This window comes from Canis aureus, chromosome 3 (genome assembly GCF_053574225.1).
Source record: "Canis aureus isolate CA01 chromosome 3, VMU_Caureus_v.1.0, whole genome shotgun sequence".
Taxonomy (NCBI): domain Eukaryota; kingdom Metazoa; phylum Chordata; class Mammalia; order Carnivora; family Canidae; genus Canis; species Canis aureus.
In genome coordinates, this window is record NC_135613.1 from 77,298,304 (window position 1) to 77,326,037 (window position 27,734).

General features: G+C 41.2%; 2 long non-coding RNA genes across 4 annotated transcripts in view; one reads left to right on the forward strand and one right to left on the reverse strand.

Moving 5' to 3' along the window:
• Positions 1–27,734, reverse strand: part of LOC144311431 (uncharacterized) — a 354,863-nt gene that overhangs the window by 265,657 nt on the left and 61,472 nt on the right. The window contains exon 2 of the long non-coding RNA XR_013377038.1: positions 17,756–17,879. This is a non-coding gene — a long non-coding RNA (uncharacterized LOC144311431). The remainder of the gene's footprint in view (positions 1–17,755; positions 17,880–27,734) is intronic.
• On the forward strand, positions 4,912–25,688 carry LOC144311430 (uncharacterized). 3 transcript variants are annotated; one of them, XR_013377016.1, is made up of 5 exons: positions 4,912–5,114; positions 15,966–16,052; positions 17,810–17,914; positions 20,710–20,863; positions 25,502–25,688. It is a non-coding gene; the product is annotated as an uncharacterized LOC144311430 (long non-coding RNA). The 3 variants fall into 3 exon arrangements; XR_013377014.1 differs by lacking the exon at positions 25,502–25,688 and adding an exon at positions 23,796–24,432; XR_013377017.1 differs by lacking the exons at positions 15,966–16,052; positions 25,502–25,688 and adding an exon at positions 23,796–24,432.

Consider the following 27,734-nt stretch of genomic DNA (forward strand, 5'->3'; position numbering starts at 1 on the left):
ATAGTTTTTTTAAAGATTTTATTCATTTATTTGAGAGAGAGAGAGCAAGTGGAGAGGAGAGGGAGAAGCAGGCTCCCCATAAGAAGGGAGCCTAATGTGGGGCTCCATCAGAGGACCCTGGGATCATGACCTGAGCTGAAGGCAGACACTTAACCAACTGAGCCACTCAGGTGCCCCAACAATATTTCCTGTTTCAAAAGTTCTATGGAGATAAATAGCACTTGCAGGACTCACTGGGGAATGCAAATGGGCTTCGGAATGGGAGTTCATTTCTAAAGGCAGCTCAGTCAAGGGGAATGGCTAAAGGGTCTAGAGGCATTGGCTTCATTGCTGCCTCCACTGAGTGGAGGTAGAGATGTGGATAGATGTTTCTGCATCAGCTACAGAGAGACGGCAAGCATTGCTGACAGACACAACCCTGTTAGGTAACTAGACAATGTCCAACCACACACTTCTCACCATCTATACTCAGAAAATACATGCACAGAGGGGCTAAATCTTTCCTCACTTCTATGCAAAGATCTCAAGGAATCAAGTGCTCCTGCCATCTGCAAATTCTTAGGGAGATCCAGAAAGCTTATTAAAAAGCTTCCTTCATTCATTTACTGGATTCGTATTTATTGAGAACCTTCCAGGTGCCAAGCACTACTAGGCATAGAGAATATAAAAAAGGATCGACTAGGTCCCTGACCTGTGGTAGGAGTGGAAGTAAGTAGTCTAAACTGAAGAGGACTGTACTGTGTCATTTAAGGGAGAGATGTACAGAGAGCCCCGAGAGAGATGGCAAAGGCCAGGGTGCCTCAATCTGATGTGTAGGTAGAAGGAGGAGTGGTGATGGGAGTGGATGGGATCCTGGAAGTCTTCTTAGAGGAGATGCCAGGTAAGGATGAGGGTGAGGGAGCATGTGACCAAAGTCCTGCTAACTGGATCCAGCTCTGTCCAACTTTCTTGCCTGTTGTGTGTATCAGTTAAGGATTATGTGAACACAGAGCTCTCTCAGATACTGTGGAGGATACATAAAATAAACAAAATATAGGATCTCCCACTCTCTGGATACTTGAAATCTGACAGTGACTCCAAAGAAGCATAAGAAAAATAATTAGATCAGCTAGGTGGGTGTGCAGCAATACAATCCCAACTTTGGCTTTATCACTCTGTAAAACTTTCTAACTTTTCACACACTGCCTAGTAAGAAAGCTAAGTCTGTCATGACTGTGGAATTAGCAAGACACTGGGGAACATTCCTGAACATGTCAGTCAGTTGGCACCATGGAACACCAGTGAAGAGCACAGTAGTTAAGAACCATCACCCTGGGGACACCTGAGTGGCTCTTGATTTCAGTTCAGGTCTTGATCTCAGGGTCAGGAGTTCAAACCCTGAGTTGGGCTCCACGCTCGGCATGAAGCCCACATTAAATAAATAAATAAAGGAATTTTCACCCTGAAGTCAGGTCAGCTCCACCACACACTGTTTGAACTTGGGCAAGCCACCTAACCTCTCAGAGACTGTGTCATCTAATCTGTAAAACGGAGATCATAATGGCTCCTATTGCTAGAGTGGTTGTGAGGAGACCTGAGATAAAGCAAGAAAAGTGCTTAGTTCACAGTCTGCCAATAATAACCTCTCAATAATAATAATGAAGTTATGCAATGTTTATTATTTATAATGCTTTACCTTTTAAATATATATGTATAAGCAATATTAATATTATTCTTGAGTTCAGTGCCATTGTAGATGCAAATACATTTAATTAACACTTTTAGACTGTTACCATGATAGTCACTATTCTAAGCACTTCATGTTTTGACTCACTGGATTCTCACAATAACACTGTGAGAAAGGTATCATTATCCCCAGTTTACAGGTAAGAAAACTTGAGCACAGAGAAGTTAAGTAATTTACCCAAGGCCACACAGCAAAACCAGGATTCCAAGGCAGTTTGGCTCAGACTGGGCTCCCCACCACTCTGCACACTGCTTTTTGGTCGTAATGAATCAGATACAGTTCTTGAAAAGAATGTTTATAAGGCAAGCTGACATACACTAGGACTCAGGAGAAGTAAAAATCATAAAAGTACCCAAAAAAGAGGTAATGAGAGTCATCAAACCCAAATGGGAAAATCAAAGGAAAGAGAACAATGAAGAGAAGCAGTAGCATGCTGTGTCATGGAAGCAAGAGCAAAGAGTGTTAAAGAAAGGTTGGTAACAGCTAGCCATGTCAAATATTACCATGATGGAAAAGTAGAGAAGCCTTGAGAACAACCAGGATGTGGCACAGTAAGGAGTACAGACAAGGGAGACAATCCCCATGAAGAGTGGAGGGTAAAACCAAATGACAAGGGTTGGCAGCAAAATGACTCTAATCACTGTAGACTTACCTTTTGAAAATGTTAGTAACAAAAGGGAGGCAAGAGAGAATGTTAGTTCAAAGGAATCTTCCCCTCCCAGACAAGGATCCCCTTGTTTGTTATCCGACTGGAACTTACACGTGAAGAAAGAGCAAAGATTCAAGAGACAGTTGTGAACAATTTATGAATGGGCAGAGAATATGGACAGCTTGCATGGGGTGGCTCCAGCAGGTGCTCTAGCTTCTGATTCAAGAAGGAAGAGGAGACGGATGTAGATACAGAGATACTTTGATTTGGAGGGACAATGAAACAACTCACATCAGCTGGTTCTGACCTTCTAGGCAAGAAGATTTCTAGGAAAAGAAGAGAGGATGTCACTGGACATTGCCTGGACAGCTCATTATGGAGATGCCATTTCCCCTTTTGGGTGGTCTGGTAAATTCCTGCTAACCCTTCAGGGTTCTGCCCACCTCCTCTAGCCTCCTCAGTACCAAGGCAGAATTGGGGCTCATGTCACCTGCACCTGTTCACTTATTATCCCTCTCTTACTACATCAGTCATGCCATGTTATAATTATTTTTATTCACATCTCTCTCTCCTTTCAGTGTGAAGTCCTTGATGGTGGAGACCACATTATATATTACATATCAATCTCCCTACCATCTAACTACTACAAAATGATATGCAGTAAATGTGTGTTGAATGAATAAATAAATTACTCCATAAGCCACACATAAAAGAATTGCAATTGGGGGCCAGAAAGTGAATATAACATTTTAGAACTAGCATCCTAAATGTCTAGGTTCATTTCAGATTGAAACAGTCTGCTCTTGGGCAATTACCCTAACCTCTCTGCATCTAATAACCCGAGCTCTGAAAAATGGGGAGCACAATCCATGGAACTATGAGCTTCATTAGTGAATGCCAGAAAAGGGCTTTTTAAGTGGCAAAGTAGATAATTACAGAAAATGCCTCTGAGGGAGAAAGATGACAAAAACGTGTCTCAGGAACAATGAAGGAGCTTTCTTCTAGGGTTTCCACCACATTTCGCTCTGACACAAGCAGCTACAGAGGACCCAGACCCCTCTCAAAGGGCGGGCACTACTAGGTTCCAAGGTTATATGTTCACCAAGTTCATGCACTGCTGTGAAAGACTATTTGTTAGAAAGCACGAGAGAACAAGGTCCTGCTACTCAGCACCTCCCAGCTCAGACCCAATCTGCCTCCTACTTAACTTTCAGCTTTTTCTATTGTCCCACCTTGTGGCTCCTGATTTCTCCTTTAGAGAGCGTCAGCAGGCCACTCAATGCGCTTGACCCCTGGAAATACACTTGTGCTCCCAGGAAGTACATGATTATTTATCACTGCCATTTTCCTAGCATTAGCTAGATAAATAGATACCTGAGTAAGCCCTGAAAGCAGCCACCAGCTGATCTGCACAAGATGTGACACAGCCCAGTCCAGGTGAGCTGCAAAAACAATGTGACATTGAATAATAAGACGTGTTGATGTTCTGGGACTTTTAAAAGCAACACATTCATGATCGACATATTTTATACCTATTCCTAAGGCCACAGAAATTTAAGGCATGATGTATTGTAGATGGCTGGTCCTAAATGTAGAGGAGCATTGCTACAGAGAAGTTTTGGAGGATGGTAATTCTAAAATGTGAGTGTTTGATTAACATTATAATTCCTCTCTACACACACAAAGGCACAAATGCATGTGTGCGTGTGCACACACATGCACATCCCTCTAAAACTGATTTTGCTGGATATAAATTCATAATTAGTTTTCCCCCAAGATACATACATTCCATATTAGTAATATGTGTGATAATACTGGGTAAAGATAGTCTAGACTTTTTAATTGTTGCAGTTAATCAAAAGGTGACTATGTAGAGGAGAAGAGACCAGAGTTGGAAAGAATAGTAGGAGAAAACAAAGAACGGGCATTAGAAGGGAATAAAAGAATATGACACTCCTCCCTCCCAAAAAAGGATGAGAATAAGAATTTATTACTGGATATCGATATCTGTGTCAGTCAGTGTCCCAATTCTTTTCCAGACTGGTTGTCAATCCACATTCAAACATCTCCAGAATAGGGGCATTTGAGGTTTGAAAAAGGCCTTGAATTGGCTATATATGTGATACTAAAGAAGGTTTTCTTTTCCAACACTGCAGGTTGCTTTCTTATTATCAAAACAGTTAACAGTCTGTAGATCCTCATCAACACTAAATGCAGAAAATTTGCCACAGCTATAATTAAAACTCTGGTTGGTATCTACATTAGCCAGTTGATCTTAACATTACCCACTCAGAGCTCTTCTTGAAACTTATAATTAGTTGGGAGAGAGATAAAATGACAGCATGTTCCTAGTGACATGACTTCAGAGTCCACGCAGAGGCTGAATGGCCCTTATTCAAGGATACCATATGGGGAAGTCTTTCAATTGTTGAAAAGGAAGGCTAAATGACTTCTAAAATCACCTACAACTGTGGAATCGTAAAATTCAATGACCTCACAAGAAAATCATGAGATTATTCTATGAGGTGGACATCACTGGAACATTCCATCCCTCCTGGAGAGGCTTCCTGTTGAGTACATGGAGAAGCTCCTGAAACAATGTCAGTCACCCTCTCAGTGATCCATACACCTTGCAGTGTTCTTCTGTGCTCCCAGAGCCCTGATGATAAGCTTCCCTGGCCCCAGTTCATCAAATGAAATATCTATCATTAGTGGAATCCTTTCCTGGACAAAGCTGAGGTAAGTAACTTTAGGCCCCACCATGCCTTAGAAATTTGGGGTCACCTATCCCATCAACAGTCAAAACTGAAAATAAAGCCTCAGTAAAAACATTATATTGTTCAACCAGTATGTCATTAGTGTAACAGACATAAATGAAAAGAGATTTGGTCTTTGCTGAGGTCTAGAAACTCAAATCTCTCTCATGGGTATTTCTGTACAGTTTTTACTCCAAGAACTGAATGTGGAAAGATTAAAGTCTAGGGAAGAAAGTGTAGGATGGAAGGTAGACAAGAGCTTAGAGGAAAGGGAACGGGGGACAGAGGGGTCGTAACATGATTAAAGCTTCCACCATGCAATTAATCAAATGTGAGGTATATCACAAGCAATCATAATAAAAAGAACAAATCCTCAGTGCATACCCTTAGAATCCAAGACCTGTAGAAGAATATGTGATGTGGGACACCATTTCAGCTATCCACTTACAGATTTATACAAAGAAAGACTCAGCTGTCAAGAGACTATTTTGGAGTAAAGAAGAAGCAAAGAATCTAAGGGCCACAAGCTTCCTTAAAAATCTTTCAAAAAGAGAAAACTAATCTGTTGTATGAGAAAATATATAAAAATATATAGTAATTCATAGGTAAGGGGTTTTGATCCAATTTATCTGAATACCTGCCTCAATTTCTATTGCCTATTTATATATTTGCATTAATATTTTATCAGTTATTTTGTGTTTGTTAGTGTCTCCTAAACTCCAAATACTTAAGGATGATGTCTTTTTTTTTTTAAATCCATCTCAATCTCTTGCTATGCTCACTGTGGTTGACTAGCATTCCATAGAATCACTAAAAATGTTTCACACAAATCCAATTTCTGCTTTTCCTTAGGTTAGAGAGATTGATTGAAGCGCTTCAAATAAATGTCACTAGGGAAAGTCTTCATTTGAAATACGGGTAACAATTATTCTGTACCTTCTTTCATTTGTACTGAAGTCATTGTAACTTTTCAAAACATTTTCATGGAGACCATTTCATTTTGGTATCTGTTTCATGAACAGACACCAAAGAACATCACAACCACAAACCCACCAATCGCCCCCACTCACCAGTGAAAGCTATGTCTGGAGTCTTATGCCTTTTGGTAGACAGGCAACTGGAAGTCATTCCTACTCCAGGCAAGTAAATGTCCATTGCAATTCATCTGGCTAGAGTATACCAGCGACCAGTATGAGAGAAAGATGGTGCTAAAGTGACAAGTTATAGCAACTCAGACTGTAAGAAGATTCAGAAGGTCAAAATACAGGTCTTCTTAGTCCTTGTAATGTTGAAGGAAGAGATCTTAGTGTCCTTTAATCACCCCCTTAAGTAGTGTGTCCACAGTTTATGACTTCCTCCCATCCTGACATTTCGTCATAATTTAGCATTCTTGGGAAGGCTGAAATGAAAGCTGAATTTTTCACTGGAGCTAGGTCATGCTGACAGTGATAGCAACTGACAGGAGATTAAAAGGAACCACAGATACTGTGCTGAAAATGTCTCATCAAGGTCACCCACTCGTGATAAGGCATGCAGAGGGTAAGGGACAAGTAGAAGCTTATCGCTTAAGAACCACCAGGACAATGACATTATCTAATTATTCCTGTTCATTCCCATCTCCTCCGGCCTTCCACTCCCACACACATGCTTCTAAGCAAGTCTATTATTTAAAAATTACTATAAGATGGTTCTCCCTATCAGCCCAAGATACAGTTACCATAAAGGCAGTGCCACCAACCTTCCCAATCCTGCCAAGCAGAAATAGCCACTCCCAGGCCACTTGGCTCATTTTTTTTACTACAGCACTTACAGATTACATGACTTTCTCCCCCAAAACTATGAACCTCTCATGTGTCTGAAGCATGTCCTCCTCTCCTTTCTGTTTAACTACACAGTCAGTGGCAGAGCCAGCTAGCTATCTACTAACACTCATGATTCTCCCTCTCTCATGCAGAGGTGTTCTGAGAAGTTCCTGCCAAGCCAGCAACTACTTTTTCTAGCTCCATTTATATGTAGGTGTGGCCATAGGACTAGTCTTAGTCAATGGAATATGAGCAGAAGTGACACACTTCACCTTAAGGTTTTTGTAGCATAGCACATATCACAACTGTCTTTTGCCTGCTATCAGGTAGGTGCAAAACTTGACTAGGCAAGATGCTACCAGCCTGATGAGGGCTCAGGAATCCTTGCATGGAAGAAAGCTACTCTGGACTAGAAATAATTCATTTGGCTATATAAGAAGGAGAAATATGGGATCCCTGGGTGGCGCAGCGGTTTGGCGCTTGCCTTTGGCCTGGGGCACGATCCTGGAGACCCAGGATCGAATCCCACATCGGGCTCCCGGTGCATGGAGCCTGCTTCTCCCTCTGCCTGTGTCTCTGCCTCTCTCTCTCTCTCTGATGACTATCATAAATAAATAAAAAAATTTAAAAAAAAAGAAGGAGAAATATACTTCTATTTTAAAATTTTCTTTATGGGTTTTAGGGACTATTTGTTACCAGAGTATGCCCTAACTAATACATAAGCCTAACACAGTGGTATACACATCCATTCCAGAGGTGATAAATAACTAAATAGGGCATTCACCCATTTGCCTATGAAAGAGCCTGATTATTTTGTGCATTTCAAGGAAAAGATTCACGATGGATTGCATCTCATGAAATTATATCCAGTAATTGTTATTATGGAAATTATCTCAGAACACTATATGAAACAGACTGATGCTAGGAGGGTTTTATGTTTCTTCAAATTCATAGATACATATTTAAATTTTGTTACTGTGGGAGAATGTTGAGGTTGCCATGGAAACAAGTTAAAGCAACAGAGTGCACGTGATGCACTGGGATGCTTGGTGCTAGCCATGCCAGCAAAAACATAAAATGATTATATCATACAGAGAAAACTCTAAGGGTTATGGTGTGGTAGCCAACTATTTGTTTTTCACCTTCTAGGAACCATAATGTAACACACTGATTTGTTCACAATTTTGATAATATTGCCCGTTCTGCAATGAAATGGATTTTAGAATAAAGATTAGATTATTGGTAGATGATCATCACTCTGTCTCCACCCTTCTGGAAAAATACACACACGCACACACACACAGACTGGGCCTATACAAGTAGAATCTGATTGAGTTGATGAATTGAATGGACAATAAATTTAAAGTAAGCAATCAAATTAAGCCCCTCCTGAGCAGAGGCTTTGGAGCAAATTTCTTAAGTAATTACCCCAACTCTTTGATTTACTTCACCATGCACACAGAGCCTTTATTGATCTTTTCTCTGTGGTCCAGAAGCCTAATTCTCTGCAATATACTTGCTCCTTATTCAAGTTATCATCACTCTCTTATGAAAATTAAATGTTTCAAGCAGGGCGAGTCTACCTCCCCCAGGGATATTACTCTTCTGTCTGAGTGACCTTAGGGCCTAAAGTGTCTGGAAGCAATAATCATGAGACAGTACAAAGGGCAGGTGGCTTGGATCCAAATTAAAAGAGAATAGAAATGGATTTGAGCTCATGAAACGTGGCAAGCTGGGGTAGAGATATTTGATGGGCAAGAACACTTTGTGTGGGAGGTGGAGGAGCACTGATATCCCTACATGTTCTTTGAATGGTAAAGGTAAAGAAAAAACTCCCCTGACATCTTTTCTCATGAACACCCTAGAAAGTAATTCAGGAAAACTTTCAACTCTAAGGAGACACAAAGAAAAATGACAGCATCCTGACTTTTAGTATAGACTCCCCTTTCTTCCCTTTATCTCACCCTATCATTTCGATTCTATGTGCTGATTCACTAATGTCTTCTCCAGCCCCTCCTACTTTCATTCTGAAACTATACTGGTCAACTTCTTAAAGAAGAGACACAAACTTCCAGCGCCCTTCCCTCCCTGGGACAGTGGAAGCCACACAGGAAAAAGATTCCAGGGGACAGAAGCTGCTACTGTAGTGAGAAGTATGACAGAAAGGATGCAGATGGACCCTGGAGCCCACCCTCAATGGTACAAACCTTTTCAAGGCAGAACTACATGGCATATGCAAACATTAAGAGAAGCTGAATTCAATCACAATGCCAGACAGTCTCAGGCGGCCCCTTGACTGCTCCTGGTGCAAACCAGGGTCAAAGACGTCTGACGGGGCTCAGTAGACAGAGGAGATCAATAATGCTAAAGAGTAATGTCTGCAGTGAGAAACAAATCATTGCAAGTTCAAATAAAATGCTCTCTGTGCTCAGGTCTCCTGAAGGAAGCCCTACATCTGCCACACTGGCATTGCCCCCGTGATACCTTCTTCCTTCGTAGGAGGGAAGAATGAGGGAGAGAGAAAGAGCAGGAGCCAGCGGTGGTCCTACAGCTATTGTGTTGTCTGCAACTGAGAAGCCCCAAATAGCTTAGTGCCCATCTGGCTGACTCAAGGAGAAAACACTGAGAGCATGAACTATTTTGAGAATGTTGGGAATAAAGCATACCTCAGTCTCTGAAGAGATTGGGAGGTGGTTAAGTGAAGTTATGAACAGCAGGATAAACATCAAGCAAATTGTATTTAATGACTTAAACCTACTGGGAACTTATTACATGAGCCAGGTCCAATTTACTCTTAAGAAAATGAGAGCTTGGAGAAGTTAAGCCATATTCCCAACATCCCAGGCTTGTAAGTGGTTACCCCAAGACTCACACCAATGCTGACACATTACAAAGTCCAACAGTGGCCTTAAATCTATGCCACACAGCTCTGTATAGGGCTCACTTGTAACTGCAACTAAATATGTTTACCTATGCCTTTCTCTTCCTCGTGGTCTTCATCATGTCAGGGTCACTGGTGTGCACTTGACCCATCTGGATGCATAGAAATAAGGACACATATTTCTAAAGGCCATCGAGCTGTCTTGGTGGAGGCTAGAGGCACAGAACAATGGATTACAGGGAATTGCAGAGGCATAGAGATTGAAGCGTCATATTATGCCCTATGCTTCTCTTGGCTAAGTCCACTCAGAGAAAGCTGGGTTGTTGAATTAAGGGGATAAACTGGCAAATTCTACTGTGGGTTGCTCACATCTCCATATTTTTATTGTAATTGTTGCTGTTGTTCAATAGATGACATATTGTTTTGAGAACCTATACCAAAAGACGCAAAAATTATGCAGGAGGCAGAGTCAATTGCCGGGACTTAAAACTCCATATTGGGAGCATGCTGTCAGGACCCTTCTGCGGATGCAAATGCTCTGTGTCTCCCCAATCCTCTTGACCCATTTCACAGATATGGCACTTGTGATAAAAATGGAAAAAATTCAAAATGAGTAATATCTACTTCATTCTACCTGTGATTAAAACTTACTCTTCTGCCTTAGGAAGGAAACTAGGATTTAATCAGCAGGTCTGATGAGTAACTCCCTGTGCTGGGTGATTTATCCACACACTAGCTTATCAATTTCTCACAACCACCTTCGAGATACCACACACCTACCTTCCAGCTGATGGAACTGAGGTTACAGTGATCAGTTTGCCCAGAGCAGGACCTGTGTGGCTGCATAGGGACGCACGCCTATATTCTTACAATATTCAAAACCAGTACTCTTTCTTCTATGCTCTTCTTTGGGCCTCCTTTAATAGATTTAGATCCTTGCCACACCTTTAGGTCATCATTGTCAACTTTAGCAGTCATCGGGCAGTAGAGTAGAAATTCCTTAACTAAGTGCTTTGCCTCTCCTCTCTTGCTTGTGCCTAAAACTGGCATACAGAAGAATCATTCCAATGACTTGAAAGTTGATTAGTTGAGTAGTTGGTTGGTTAGCTTATTCCAGATTTCCAGAGACTTAAAGAGAAGCATTCCATGTCAAAAGAAATTTTCATGGATAATGTCTATTTGGGAAAGGATTGCAGATGAGCAGACACAATGCACCCACAGATTGGTCCGCCTCTGGAGAACACAGCATGTAGCAGCTCCTCCACCAGGTAAACTTGTGTGAGTCAAGTCATTTTCCTTCTCTGAAGCTCAGTGTCTTCATCTTTAAAATTGGCATCATGCCCTACCTACCTCAAAGAAGCACACTGAGGAACAAATGAGATGATCTACATAAAAAGCCAATCATTGCACCTGGCACAATATGCACTCATTCAGCACATTCAGCACAGTGGAGTTTCTGTCTCAATCCTTTCTGATCTACCTGTTTATTGTCCTTGAGGGATATGGGGTGAGGGCATGTGTCGTGCTCACTGCTGTTTTTTTTTTTTTTTGTAAGATTTTATTTACTTATTCATGAGACACACAGAAAGAGGCAGAGACACAGGCAGAGGGAAAAGCAGGCTCCCCATGCAGTGCCCAATGTGGGACTTGATCTCAGGACCCTGGGATCACAACCCGAGCCAAAGGCAGATGCTCAACCACTGAGCCACCCAGGTGCCCTGTGCCCACTGCTGGTTAAGTGCAGAAGGAAGAAAAGAGGCATCAATTTTTGGGATTCCCACTTTCTCTAATCTTATCTAGCTGGAGGAAGAGGCAATTTATACCCTTGCCATTTATCTGCAGCTACCCTGGTGGTGATGGCCAGGAAGGTGGCATTTCCAACAAACAGTGTCTGGCGATTGTAAGGCCAGATGATTACTTTACTACTATTTGGTGTGTTGTGTAACAGATCTCCATATTGTGTCATTCAGAGTCTCTCACAACTGCCTGGATCCCACAGATGGTGTCTCCGCTTTTATACCGCCCTACTTTCCCAGAATTTCTACATCTCCAGGGCCATTACCGCCTCCTGACTCTCTCACACTTATCCTATTATGCTATTATCCTGCACCCAGCACTGGCTGCTTTATTTTCTACTTTCTGCCACAATATTATGGGCACTGAGCTACAGGCTCTCAGATAGTGTCTGTCTGCTTGCTGTTTGTGCGCTCCACTGGGGAAAAGGGGGGTGTGGAACATCTATTTGTGTACAGATCAGGCAAGAGACAATGCCAAAGCATTTCCACAAGCAGGAAGCATCCGAACAAGGATGCTGCAGGCAGAGGAAGAGGTAGCATGCTCCAGCTAAAATAACTAAACCTCATAGTTTCAAGTCACCACATACCCTGCTATGTATACAATCCAAACTACAAGGGAAGATTTGCACCTGGCCGGTAAATTATCTTTATGTGCCTTCCCCCTTTAAAAATAATAAAAATTTAAAAATAATAAAATAATAAAAATCACTTTACAGTATTAACTATTTAAAGGGGTTCCCTACACAGAATTCTCTGCCTCCATGACAGGTGCTTTTCTGTGTCAATGGAATAGGATAGAATCTGAGGGTTATTCAGATCCAGTGTGAAGTTCAAATTATACCTGGATTTCCAAATACTAGTTATATCACCCAGGCTATAGTTTTTGCACTACAACCAACTTAGCAAGTGACTCAAACTTTTGAACTTCTATTTCCTCATCTTTTATATGGGGATGATGCTGTGTACCTGGTATGGTTTGGGGAAAATAACTGAAGTATGTAGAAGCTTGTGATATCATGCCCACAAACAGATGAATAAATGTTTCTTTATCCCACTCCCTTCTTTAACACTCAAATATGCCACCAACCCACACGTGGCTGTATCATGTAATTCCAATGGCCTATCTTCCTAGGTAAACTGGTTTCCATGGGGCTGGATTCATCCCATCTTACTCAGCCCAGGGACTTAGAATAAGGGCTTAACAAATATTAGTGGAATTAGGGACAAGTGGAATTACAAACCTGCAGAACAATTGGTGAGTTCAAAGGAAGAGAGGATTACAGTTTTTTTGAAAACTTCTTTTCAGCAATACCCTTACAGATTGCCATTAATAGTACTCTCTTCAAAAATGACCTCTGCTTCCATTTTACACACAAAAAATAACAGACAGGAGAGGGAAGAAGAGAGAGGGAGACAAGGAGGGAGGGAGGAAGGAAAAAAAGAGAGAGAGAGAAAGAAGGAAAGAAAGAAGAAAGAAAGAAAGAAAGAAAGAAAGAAAGAAGAAGAAGAAGAAGAAGAAGAAGAAAGAAAGAAAGAAAGAAAGAGAAAGAAAGAAAGAAAGAAAGAAAGAAAGAAAGAAAGAAAGAAAGAAAGAAGAAAGAAAGAAGAAAGAAAGAAAGATCAAGCAAGCAACACCTGGGAGCTTCCTATGTCAAACAACAGTCCCTGACTTAAGCAGAATGCTTGTAGAATACAAATCAACTTCATTACTAGCCACTCCTAAAGGATAATTAAGAAGGACAATGTGATTTGGGAAAGGAAGGAAGAGAGAATCCCTAACTCCCACGACTGACCAGAAATGACTTGACTTCTCTGACGTGTTATATTATCAGTGTTACTCTCACATCCCAGCAGCGAAACAGGTGGAAGGCAGATGGTGGATCTTTCATGGAATCCCAAACAGATCACAATCAGACATCTTCTTTATTTACTGAGCACCTACTATGTGTTCACAGCTCAGCAGCCCAGAAACTAATTCAGATCAGCTTAGCCCCAGTGGGATAAAGTTTGAGCCATGAATGATAAAGCTTGAATTAAATGCTTATTTAGAAGGAAGGAACAAGCAAGCTGCCTCAAAAAGGAAAGGGGACCAGCCCCCACTCTGGGAGGGACAACATCTAGACCTCCCCTCAAAGAAAGTCTTATGTGTGGACCCAGGTGCTGTTGAGGGGGGCTTGGCCGGGTGGTGGGGGATAAAAGGCTTTCTGGAGGCCCTCTGACCCCAGCCGTCCCACGGGAAATGAGCGAGGAGGCTGCTGGCTGGCAGACAAGCAGGTGTGCCCTTAAGAAGCCATGGAGATTAGCTGGGGCTTATCCAAACCTCTGCAGGAGGCAAATCTCTCCTGGCTCTCTCAGGAGACCTCAGCGCTCCTCTGGCATCAAATAAGCCAGATGCAGAATGGACGTCAACTTGGCCTTTGTGAATCCAGGGCCCCAGAGCAGGAATCTGGACACCATAACACTCACCAGGGCCCCCAGTGAGAAGGAGTTTTTGAAGAATATGTTTAGAAAAAGGAAAAGAGAGCAAAAGAAACAATGACAAGCTGTAACCACAGATAAATGAATGCTCACTTATACTTAGATCTTCGTCTTTGGGGCAATTTTTACACTGCATCCCCCCCCCACCCGCCACCCCATACCCAAATTTGACAATTTGAACAAAAGTTTCTTCTTTCTGTAGAAAATATGCCCTCTGGGAAAAATAGTTGGCATCTGGTCTTCAGCAAAGGTAAAAGCCAGAAGGCTCAAGGTTTGAGATTCTCCTTCTTAGCAGCCTATAGAAAGCAAATTAGCAACAGTGGAAAGAGGGGAAAGGGGGTTCCCATCAGTGCCGAATACACCCACTTAATTCCATGCCAAGGCCCAATAATGTGGTAGAAAGAACACTGGCTTTAGATCCAGTGGATGTGCCGTAGAATCCTGATTCTGCGGTGTACAAGCTGTGTGACTCTGAACAGGTCACCTAACCTCTCTGAGCATTGATTTTCCTATCCTAAGATGAGCATTAAACAGAATAATTGCATAAGCAGCCGGCAGAGTACCTTGCATGTGAAAAGTGCTCAATAAAGTTAGATCCTTCCACTCTTCCCTCTTTCGCCAACCCAATTCTCTATATAAAACAGTAGATAAAATCTCTACTATTTCACACTTGTCGAAACCCATTCCCTGGGAGGGTCATTCACTTGCCCAAACCTCACCTAGATGGAAAGAGTAGAGATCAGAATCCAGATTTCCCAGAAGCCCTTGCTAGGCCTTCCTGTTTGAGGGGCACCATAAAGATGACCCAGTGCCCCGTCTCAGAAAGGTCCAAGAATGGCTGTGGCAGAGACCAGTACACACAGGGCGGGGGGTGGAGGGGTACCCTGTGAAGGAGTCCAGTGAGGCCAGAGCCATAACTGTCTTTCAAACATGGCTGAAACTCAGCAGGAAAGATGTGGGATGTGTGGGATGGGGGAGGGGAGGTTCTTCACGGCTTCAACTAATTGTGTAACCAAGAGCCTTCTTATCTTTCAAACTGGTTGTGCCACACCCATACCCACATACAAGACAACTGGCTCTGGAATGTCTGAAACAGAGAGATGTCCTTGATGCAATGACAACAACAATAGGACTTTTTTCACAATTCACTGCCTTCCCTGCCAGCACATGTGGTGCAAGCAGGAACATAACTCCAGAGACTGGGTATAGCCTTCTCTCCATTTGACTCTCAGATCATCTTTGGGGTGGGAAAGTTCCCTGCGAGCCGGATTGTGGTCCATCTTGTCTCGGTTTCTTCCTGGAGGTGGTTGAATTTCTACTTCTATTTGAAAGATCCTACCACTGGTACCCAAACGGGTAATTTTAGAACTAGGACTCTCATACATGCCCTTTTGTTTTATAAATGAAGGAACTGAAGGAGGCTTGGAGATGTGGGAAAACACTTGCCCTAGGTCATGAAACGGATTTGGTCAGCTGTCGATTCAGTGCCCACTTCCTCCACTGATTGACCTAGCATTTTGGGGGCCCATGTGGATAGGAGAAACAATCTCTTTGCAGTTTCATCATTCTAGAGCTAACTATGCACAGAGCTCATGAGGAAGGCACTCAAGGTCAGTGTGATAAGAACACAATCAGTATGACAAATATTCAAATATTCCATTAAATATCCTCAAAGAAAAAGTAAATAAATAAAATGCCAAAAAGCCCTTGCAAGCAGTATTACTTTCTTAATTTAGAGATTTCTTTATGGGTCCCCAAGGCAGTGTGTTATAATTATTACAGAGAATGTAAATCACTATTAATACATTCTTTGGTTTAGTCTCATCATGTCTGATAAAGTTGTTTCATTCAGCTATGATTTACCTACTCTGTTCTAGGTATTTCCTAAGTGCCAAGAATATGCAGATGGACAGCCACAGCCTCTGTGCTCAGGAAATTCACTGTCTAAGGAAGGGGAAAGACAGGTACTACATAAAATAAATCAAAGACCTAAATGTAAGGCCTAAGGCTATAAAACACTTAAGATAAAGCATAGGGAAAAGTTTCATTACATTGGATTTGGCAATGATTTCTTGGATGTTACATCAAAAGCCATGCAGAAAAAGAAAAAAAAAAGATAAATCAGACTACATAAAAATTTAAAACTTCTATGCATTAAATGACATGATCAGCAAAAAAGGAATCTACTGACTAGAAGGAAATATTTGCAAATCATCTATCTGATGAAGGATCCCAAATATATGAAAAACTCTTACAACTCAACAACAAAAACAAAATCTCAATTCAAAAATGGGCAAAAGACTTGAATTTTTACAAAGAAGGCATAAAAATGGCCAGTAAGTACATGAAAATAGCTCCATTCATCAGGGAAATGACCATTTAAACAGTGAGATACCACCTAACACTCCTTAAAATGATTGCTACTCAAAAACAAAACAAAACAAAACACCCAGAAAACAAGCATTGGAAAAAGGTATGGAGAAATAGGAAGCCTTGTAAAACAGGGTAGCCAGTGTGGAAAATAGTGTGGTGATGCCTCCAATACTTAAAAATAGAACTACCCTGTGATTCCACAATCTCACTTGTGGGTACATATCCAAACAATTGAAAGCAGGGTCCTGAAGAGATATTTGTATGTCCATGTTCATAGCAGAATTATTACAGCAGCCCAAAAGTAGAAGTGACCCAACTGTCCACTGACAGATGAATAGATAAATAAGATATGTATATACATACAGCAGAATATTACTCAGCCTTACAAAAGAAGGAAATCCTCATACATGCTACAGTATGAGTGGACTGGAGGATATTATACCAAGTGACAGGAGCCAGTCACAAGACAACAGACTGTGAAGACAACTAGTATACGATTTCACTTGTATCTTGAATCTAAAAAAAACAAAGCAAATGAATGGACATAAAAGACAGAAACAGATTCATAAGCACTGAGAACAAACTGGTAGTTTTCAAAGGGGAGGAAAATTGGGAGGTGGGGGTTGATAACAGGGAAGGGAGGAGAGTTAGAGGTACAAACTTCCAACTATAAGTCACACGGATGAAAAGTACAGTATAGGAAATATCGTCAATACTATTATAATAACTTTGTTAAAAAATGATTAAGATAGTAATTTTTATGCCATATATTTTACTAAAATTTTTTTAAAAAAAGAAGAAATACAGGGACTGCATTATCTATCACCAGTAAACTTTGCAAGAGTGCATGGAAATTTCTAGTGCCCCAACAAACACCACAAGAGATAGTGCTAGGTGAAGTCCCTAGAAAACCACTCACAAAGACACACCAAGATTCTGCGTGAAAGCTTGTATCCTGAGATCCTGAGAGGATAAGAGGGAAAACGTTGCTGAAGAAAGATGGTGAACTCCAGAGCCCTATTGAGTCTTTCTTACAGACCACAAGCCTCAGCAGGTGTTCATAACACCAATAATGTTAAATTTCTCCATCCAAAGTTACACATCGCTTGCAGGGCCATTTTGATAGAACAGACATAGAGCAGCCTAAAAAGTTCTAAAACATAAACCTTTGCTTTTGACTGTGAAGAAGTTTCTCTTTGTGTCTCGGGGCAGAGGCAGTGGGTACCGAGGCAGCCTTTGTAGTGATTTGGTATGTTTTTGAAACAAAACATTGAACTCGCAGGAAAGGACTTACCGGTGGACTTCATCTGACCGATATTCTAGATCTTTCTTTGTTCCCCTTCCATAGGGCCGGTCTCCTGGAGCACCACAGTCTTGGAAAGATGGAAACAACTGAATGTGGACCACCAGCATCTATACTGAGAGGGAATACAAGAAAGACAGCTTACCTGAGGTAAAGGGAAAATCATTTCCCCATGGTCTCAATGCTTAGATCTCACCCCACCTATGGGCCCTTAAAACACCATGCCTCTCTCTCTCTAGTTGTTCATGAGTTCCCTTTTTGTGTGTCCAAGTACTCAGTGCTGTGCTAAGGCTGAGGGTACATGGAAAGTCAGCCCCTGGACTTCGTAACCTCTCATCCTAGGGAGTGAGAAGGCACGAAAGCATGAATTACACTGTCATAAGGCAGGACGTCTTGTGGTTCTGTCTGCATAAACTAAAGGAAGCCCACATGCTTCCCCTCATGCCACTGTCAGAAGAGAAAGCCAGAGTCCAGAGAAACAAAAGATACAACAAGGAGTGGCTCTTCACACGCTTGGCTGGATGAGGTGGCTGTCTCATACCCATGCTCCCTGGTGCTCAGCATCCCTCTCACTACATGCCCAGTCTCTGTCTGGACTTGGTCAGAGCCCACAGATGAGGTTGAGAACACAGGACTCCATCCCTAACCAAGCCAGGTAGCCTCTCAGCAGGGGCACCCCCTGTGCCTTGGCCACAGAACACGCAGCCATATCTCAGGTCAAAAGGCAAGCGGCCAGTGAGTGCACTGCAAGCCCATCAGCACCACTGTCCAAAATGCAAGGTTGGCAGCACTGTCTTCACAAATTAAATATGACACATCACCATGATCCCATGGCTCTGATAGACCTCACTGCCTGACATGCTGGGTCAGCCTAATTCCCACCCATTTCAGACACCCAAACAAATGAACACATGCTTCCTGATGATGCAAAACTGTGTGTGTGTGTGTGTGTGTGTGTGTGTGTGTGTGTGTTTCCAAGGCTCCATAGAACTGTATGATCATCAATTAAACATTCATCAGACTTCCACTGACCTAGAAGAGGGAAGCACCATCAGTAGGGCCTGAGCATTGGCATCAGCTATCTCTAAAGTCAGTTTCTTGCCTCGGTCAGTGGAACACATTTAAACCTCAATGAAGGGCCCTCACTATCTTTTGTACTGGATCCATCCACCAGGCTGAATGAAGCTTTTAGAACCAGCAAGGACCAGATGGCCCTCCAAGATCATTTCTGAATGTTTCCATCTGAGTCATTTGTATGCGGAAGTCTTCACAAAATAGCAATCTGGGTAGCAGGCTCCAGGCTGAGTCCAGCTTTCCAGACAGCCCATCTTTGCCTACAATTGAGAAGACAAGCACAATATTGTAGGGTTCCACAAAAATATTACAGCATTTATCTATATGTGTAGCATCAAATACATGAAGTGTCCCTGTCAGGCTGTCACTACAATGGTAGCGTGCCACAACTACCTCCCTCCCCCACTTACTTTTCTTTCTCCCACTGCACCTACCACTCCTCCCTCAGAGCAGGCTGAAAGCCAGGTTGCGAATCAGCCAGCAGAGGGTACCACCACACTGGGGTAATGATCCGATTCCTGGCAAATTCAGAGCCAAAAGAGATTTAGACTAATGGATATGGGCTCTAGTCTTGTCACATGCTGGGAACTCCTAGCCAAAAAGTGGGGAGGGATGGAAGACACGGAGCCAGAAGTGCACAGGCCGACGGGCCTGCTCATCTGAGGAAGAGGGAAGGCAGTAATTGTGACTGCAGTGTCAAGAGTTCCAGGGTCGGGGAAACTGAGGTTCATAAGTGGGAGGCAATCAGTATGAAAGGGGTCAACCAAGCACTCTCCGGCATGGGTATCTACCCTAGAGAAGAGAAAACTTATGCACATGTAAACATTCATTCGTGGATATTACAGCAGCTCTGTTCGTCATTACCCCAAACTGGGAATGATCCAAATGTCTTACTATCAGTGAATGAATAAACCAACTGTGGTATATCCATACAACAGAAAACCACTCGGCATCAAAAAAGACAACAAATTATTGATACATACAACAATGTGGATGAACCTCAGAGGCATTATGTTGAGTGAAAGAAGCCATTCTCAAAAAGTTCCATTTGCATGACCCCATTTTTACAAGATTTTCAGCATCTCTGCATTGTCAGGGACAATGTCCAGACTTCCTCTACAAAGGAAGAGCATGAAAGAACTTTTTGGAGTTGATGAAACTATTCTGTATCTTGCTTTTGGTGATGATTACATGAATCTATAGATAGATGTGTTAAAATTCATAGAACTGTATACTCAAGCAAGTCAATTTCACCATATGTTAATTAAAAATAAACATTTTAAGGGATGTCTGGGTGGCTCAGTGGGTGAGCATCTGTCTTTGGCTCAGGGCATGATCCTGGTCCCAGGATCGAATCCCACATCAGGCTCCCTGTCTATGTCTCTGCCTCTCTCTCTGTGTCTCTCATGAATACATAAATAAAATCTTTTTTTTAAAAAAATTAAAAAATAAACATTTTAAAAGAAAAAATGCATTAAGAAATCAAAGGGATATAATGTGAGGGGCAGGATGAGATAAGCAGGTGAAGAGTGAGATCAATGAATGGTCATCATCAAGAATGTATAGTGGAGGCAAAGCACAGAGGGTCAGAAGTAGAGTCCATTCAGGAGGACAGGCTGACGGGACCAGAGAGGCTACCTGGACCCTGGTGGTGCTGGCTGAGCAGGGAGTTTGCCACTCATTGTTCATGTGGCCCCAGAGTCTCTGCTCACCCTTGGGAACCAACATTCATGGTGGTATAGAGCACGCTTAAGTTATTTCTTCACCTCACTTGCTGGGAAGGAGGGGTTCATCAGATTTGGGCAAGGGTTTAGTTGAGAAGGGGCAAATGACAAACAAAAACTAGACTAATCTAATCCTCTTATTTACAGATGAGGAATCTGGGAGAGCCCCCAAATCTCACAGCCTGTTAGTGCCCTCAGAGGTCTTGAATCCCAGCCCTGGATCTTTCCACCATGGCTCACACCACTACCTTATCAGTTCTCCAGCCTGGGGATGGTACTCCTCTTTATCTGTCCTGGGCAGGTGAGACTATGTTTTTCCATTTAAAAAAGAGCAAAACAGGGCAGCCCAGGTAGCTCAGCAGTTTAGCTCTGGCTTCAGCCCAGGGCCGGATCCTGGAGATTCGGGATCAAGTCCCACGTCAGGCTCCCTGCATGGAGCCTGCTTCTCCCTCTGCCTGTGTCTCTGCCCCCCCCCCTTCTCTGTGTTTCTCATGAATAAATAAATAAAATCTTTTTTAAAAAATTAAAAATTTAAAAAATTTTAAAACATTAAAAAGAGCAAAACAAAGGTGACTCCATAGCATCCCATCACAACACATCAAAACATTCACTACCTCCCTTAACCTTTTACTTGCTGTTCTTTTCTCAGATGAATCGCTCATTAAATCCCATGTCTAAATCCTGTGTCATTCTTCTCTTACTCAAGCCATTATATACAATGATTAGACTGGATGATTAAAAAGATAGTCAAAGATCTTATCTATCAAATAACCTTCTATGGCCTTTCCACATGTCTCATTTGCAACTAACTCTGTAGAGCTCAGAGGACTGCCTCACACTTTGCATATATGACTCTCTTGGATTCAATGGTATGTGAGACAAGACCTAGTTTAAAAAAAAAGAATGGAGATGGAGGTCCTGATTCACACTGCTGATAAGAGATGGGAGATTTTATGATATGTAGATGTGACATGGTTGTGAAATTCTAGGCAAATTACTTCTTCTCCTGAGACTTAGCTTGCTCCCTTATAACATGAGCTGATGAGATTAGAAAATCATGATGATACTTTCTGTTCCTACAATGTTATGTTCCCTGTTTAGCCTTAAGTATAGATGGTAAATAATTAAACCAATTCACACACAAAAAAATTTTTTTGAGAAGTTTAATTCAGCAAATAGTTCTTGAGAGTCTATTCTATTTTCAGGCTACACACTAGCCAGGAGGTATTTAAGAATATGTAAGAAAAGAACTCTGCCTTTAAGGACACAAAACCTAATGGTCAGAACAAGACTCTAGATTTAAAGGTTCTAGAGTCAAGTCACTGTTTCCCTTGGAACTATTTGGGTCATTTGTTTAACCTCTCTGAACCTATTTCTTCATCTCTAAATTGCAACTAATAATGGCTCCAGCTAGGAGTGAGAAATAAATGAGAGTATATTCAGTTTTATTATGAAGCCCTTTATGTTACTCTTCTGCCCTCTTGAAACAGCATTTTTCTTTCTCCCTCCCATACTTTTTTTGTAAATGATCTCCACTTTTAATCCCATTTCTTGAAGCTGAATTTTCTATTAGTGCTTTAAGATGCAACTCAAGTCTTACTTCTCCATGAAGACTTACCCATCTGTTCCAGCCAATACACATCTCTAACGTCTCTGCGTTTTTGTTGTCTTTTTAAAACATTATATGGTATTTTCTATTGCTTCATAATTGACTCAGGTATGTATGGTTGTAAACTTTCTTGAACTCCAGCTTCTTATGTCACTAACTGCCCATGGACACCTCAAATTCTACAGGTATCAAGTTGAATCCATGATCTTGTCCAAAGATGCTGCTCCTCTCCTTGAGCTCATTTCAGTTCATAGTTTCTCAGTTGCTTACACCAGATACTCAAGTATCTATCATGTTTCCTCTCCAACATACTCACCTCCAATCCATCATACCAATCCCAATTTATGTGCACCGTTCAGATCGTCCTCTCTCATCTCCACTGTCTCAGCCTTCCATGAACATCTCTTGACTGGGTTAATGCAATGGCAGAAGGCAGGATGTATCAGTATCACTTAGCAAGCTTTTCAAAATATCCTTATTTACCTTCCCATCACCCTGTATCAGATCAGAGACTTGGCTGAGGTGAGGGAAAAGACAGAAGATTGGGGAGGGGGAAAAAACAGCCTGTGTATTTTGCAAAAGCTTCCCAGATTTTTCTGATATATTGTCTGTCACTGCTGAGCACCATAACTTTAAACTTCCTCGTCTCCAATCCTTTCTTCCTCTAAGGCTCAAATAACTTTTCAAAATTTGTAGTAATAACGGCCCCTCACTGTCTTTCAGGAACAAAAAAACAACAGATTCTTGACCCTGGCTTTCACATGGCTCCGGGCCACTTTCTTGACCTGATTTCCTCTAATTTCTTCCATGCCCAGTAGGTTCTAGACACACCAACTAGATCTTGGTGCCCTAGACACACCATACCCTTTCATATCCCCCCTGCCCTGATTCATGCCATTTCATGCCTTGGAATTCCCTTCTGTTCTCTTCTCATTAACCCTACCTGAAAACAATCCCAAACTAATGCCGCCCCCTCCATAAAGTCTTCAGCAATTCCTGCCCTCTTCTAGGCAGAATTAACTGTTCCCTCCCCTATACTTTCATATCATTCTATTCATAGAGCTAATCTACTGACCAACAGTTTGAGTAGGCTACCTTCCTTGACTCCCTCCAAAAAGCTACAGCTCTTTTCTTTTGGTCTCCTACTTTAACTCTGTTATAGCTACACCCTATTGCACTGTGTGTGTGTGTGTATGTGTGTGTGTGCTGAGTTTCCTAATCTGTTTATCTACTAAATTAAACCATGATCTCCTCAAAGATGGATACCATCTTCTCTTTCTTTGAACTCTTAACACCAAAGAAGAGTGCAGAATTTTAGTGACTACTAAATAAATAATTCTTCGGTCAAAATTCAAATTAGACATCATTCCCTAGTCAGCCTTTCCCAGACCTAAGAAGTGGCAGCACCTTGCTTCTGCCACCAGAGCACACAGTACATATCACCTTTTACTGAAACTATCTGTTGATGAGTCCATCTCCTTAACTAAGGCTGTAACTTCATTAGGGGTATGACCCATGTTTTAATATCTTTCTTACCTGTGGCATATTACACAGAGTCTGACAAAAGCTCCACTCGCCAATGTTCTAGAACAACTAAACTGAATGTACTGTTGTTTCTTTTCAGGGATCCTCACTGTATCTTTTACTACTCTTCCATGTTGATACCTCCTCCAGCCCTGGGCCGAGAGTGAGCATTCAGCAAATATTTGTCAATTGACGGTCTTATTGGATGTTCCAGAATAAGCTGAGAGGATGCAGTGCCCTTCTCAGCTGTATTTCTAGGAAGGACAGATTGAGTCTTTCAGGGCTACACCCCAACCCTAGCTGATGTCCTGGTATTTCAAGACAAGTCAGCAAAAACAAGGATCTGTCACTGTTCTGGTTTCTAGCTTATTTACCCAGCCAAATACAAGCCATTTTACTCCTCTCCAGTTGTCCCAATATGCTCACCAGTTTGGCATGTACCATATTAACCTTGTCCAGGAGTGAAAAAAAAAATAGAAGGGACACCGAAATAAAATCTCAGGAGAATTAAAAGTAATGCCTACTTATGTGACAAGTTCTATTCAAAGCTGAGGGTTGGATCACTGTTCAGTGCATTCATAGTACATAGGCCTACTGGAAAATGAAAACTTTTAGCATTATTTTATCCACAACTGAAGAGTTTTGAAATTTTATTTTTAAAAATTATACCAAAATATCGGGATATTTATGGGCATAAACTCAATCACATCTTATTATTAAAAGTTATGAAAACACTGCATGGTATGGTGTCCTTTACACAGTAATAATAATTACCATGTTTTTTAAAAGGATAAACATGTTAAAATCTCTCTTTTCCCCCATATTTAAATAAAATAACACAAATCCCCTTTTAGAAGTTTATAAATTGCCCAACCGTTTTGAAATCTTAGGTACAATCATCCTTAAAAACATTGTTAGCTACTGAGCAAAGCCCAAGAAATCATATTTCTAAAAGTTGAGAAATTGCATGAACTGGAGTTAAATGAAAAGAATGAGTTCAACATTGGTTATAGCACACAGACTGGAGAAGGGACAGAAAGCATGGTTGCCATCATAATAGCAGACATGTCAAAAAAATTTTAGAGTCCCTCTCCAGATAGGTTTGTTGGTGAAATTACTCAGAAGCAGAAAATAATGACCCTGAACTTCTTATTTAAGGTAAAAGACATAGGATATTGGTGAACTTGAATTCACATTTTATGATTTCATCTAAAAGTCCTCAGAGTCATGATTACTCTCAGTTTCTACAATCTAGGATAGATGGTTGTCTTTCTACAATGAGGTCATTTGTGTGATGAGCTGCAATGCAGTATTTTAAGACTCCATGAAGAAGAATGAAATGAAGTCAAGAACGGAGGCACTACTAGTTCAGACTCATCATGTAAAACCTGATACTAGAAAAAAGATTGGTCTGGGCTTAACTGATTCTAACTGATTATCTGTAGCACCAAAATTCATTGGTATAAAATGAAGCGATGGGAGATATCCAAAATAACCAGTCCTAATCAGGGAAGGACAAGCCCCAGTTAAGATCACTATCCTGCGTTGCCATTTTAGGTCATTTCCCAGATTAGCAAGTAGTGGAGAGCGAGAAAACCATTTTGAGAAGTTTCAGTGCTTCTAATATTATCCATCTTAATGTCCACATGTTCTACTTTTTAATGCTTTACATGAAAAGAAGGGAAAGTTCAGAACTATCTTAAATGTCTCAAATGTACAGAAAGATTGATTCCCTTTACCAGGAAATAGGTCCCTGAATCCAGCAAAGTGCATCTTACTGAAACAACTTTCCTCTTCAATTGTCAGTCTGTAAGTGCACGGTAGGTCTGGGATCCTACTAACCAGCCCAGAATTGCTCTGAGATCTCAAGAGTCACCGTGAAAAGTGATGAATGCTGGCACAAATTGCGGAACTAGAAAGCTTAGTTTCTTCACCTTAGTACATCTGTTTCTCAACCTTGGGTAAGCCAAAACTCTCTCTGGTCCTCAGTATTCCCTTAGGTATATCAGGGGAAAAATAAGTCACTCTTTTGAAGAGTATAAAGACAAATTAGATTGTGATAATCAAATGTCTTCAGCATTTTGGGGTGAAAAAGTTTTGCAAGAAGGACAATAACCTGGTTCCTTTAAAAGGTTAAAGAATGTGAGTAAGTTACATTTATTCTATAAGTTCTTGGATGCTTGGATGACCTGGTTTCACTGGGCAAAGGACACTGGTGGTTCCTGTTGGGTGCTGGAGTGAGGAGGGAAGGACAAGAGGGCCCAAAGCGATGGGGACTTATAAAAGGGATTAAAGAATGTTAGAGAGACATTACAAAATCACTAACTGAAAGATGGCTAATCTGAGATATTTCTTTTAATACCTTCCCACAAACTTTCTAGCCAACAGTCCTGGAGTAGGCATTTTATGGATTACATGTTCATGAATGTGCATATATAATATTGTATATCCTTTTCTCATCCTTCTAGATCTACTTTCAGAGAGGCGGGTAGAGGAGGCATTTTCTCCAAATCATCAGTGTTTTCTTTACATAAAACACTGCATTGAACGAATGGGGGAGGGGCGAAGCCCTAGATTACCACATAACTTTTCCTAGAATATTCTTAGGATTCTTACACTGTGCTTAAAATATCAACTGTCAAAATAATATAATTATTTTTCAAGGAAATCCTAAACATCTGCAATTAGCCTAGCAAGTCTATATAAATGAAATAGTACACACCTCCCCTCCCCATCCCAGAAAAATAAATCTGGGGAGAAAACAGAGCTCAGTCCAAGCATCCTTTGTAAATGGCATCCTCATTCTCCACATTTGCTTATTTTTAAACCCAACTCCTAAATGTAAAGCATCATATCCAAATGCCACCTGTTTGAAAATTTAACAAAGCATTAAGAGCTTTCTATTTGCTTCCTAAAATTTGACAAGAATAGCTTATTGTGCTGGTTGATTAGCATGGTAGAGAGTCTTCATCTTGTTCATAGGTTTTACACTTCTTATGAGTACTTAGAACCCTGTGTCACAAAGCAAGTTAGATGAGCAATTTTATCTCCGAAGGCCTTATATGGTTAGGTATAAGGAAGTGTGCTATTCATTCAGAAAAGGATAGCACTACTGTCCACCACATTTAGAAGAGAAAAAAGAAATCCAAAAAGGTTTAAAAGGTGTTGCCCGTAAGAGGTGTGTCTGCAATTTTAACGGTAGAGTCTCCATGGACCATATGCTTTTGAAAATAAAAATAAAAAGTTTTCAGTTGAATAAAAATGTTTAGAGTTAATGAGGAGATTGAACATGGTTTAGAATTTGGAGCCATCCCCTGCCATTTTAGTGGTTATATTAAATCAGCCTGAGGGCCTGCGGGCAAATAGAAGTAGAACAGCTATATCCTCTTTTATCTTTTACACACACATATATGTGATCTTTTTGCTTGATTCTTGCTTGGTTCTTCTAAAATGCCAAAATATACTATTCTTCCCTTTGCTTTATTAAAGATGTTTGTATTTTTAAGGCCCCAAATATAAAAGGCCCCAATAATATTTTAACCACATGTAGTCAATGTGTAAAATGTTAAAAGTGGGGTTTCCTTTTTTTCAGAAACACCCAGGTTAAGTCTTCTGTATGATTTGCAAGTTTTCTACCTACTGGAACAACTATAGACAGTTGTGTAAAATATTTGGATTAATGGTTGAACTTGAACTTGTGCCTTTAAAACATCTGGGGACTGACCTTGGCCACAAGAGCAGTTGTTCCTTTTAAGTTGATCCAGCAGAAATTAAATATCTGCGGGGGGGAGGGGGATGTGGAGGCTAAGAGATGGGGTTCCCTGCAAGTCTGTTCTCCCATGGGACTAAGTGTTCCTTCTGGCTCCTTGGAGAACCATCCTGTTTGGAGTGCAGAAGGAACTGGTTTACACCACTTCCATCACAGAGACCTTGAGATTTTCATGAATCTCTTTGTCTTCAGCATTTGAAAGTGGAAAACCTTGCTGGATTTGTAATATTTCAGCCATTTACCCCACACTTCACAGTTTGCCAAAGTAGG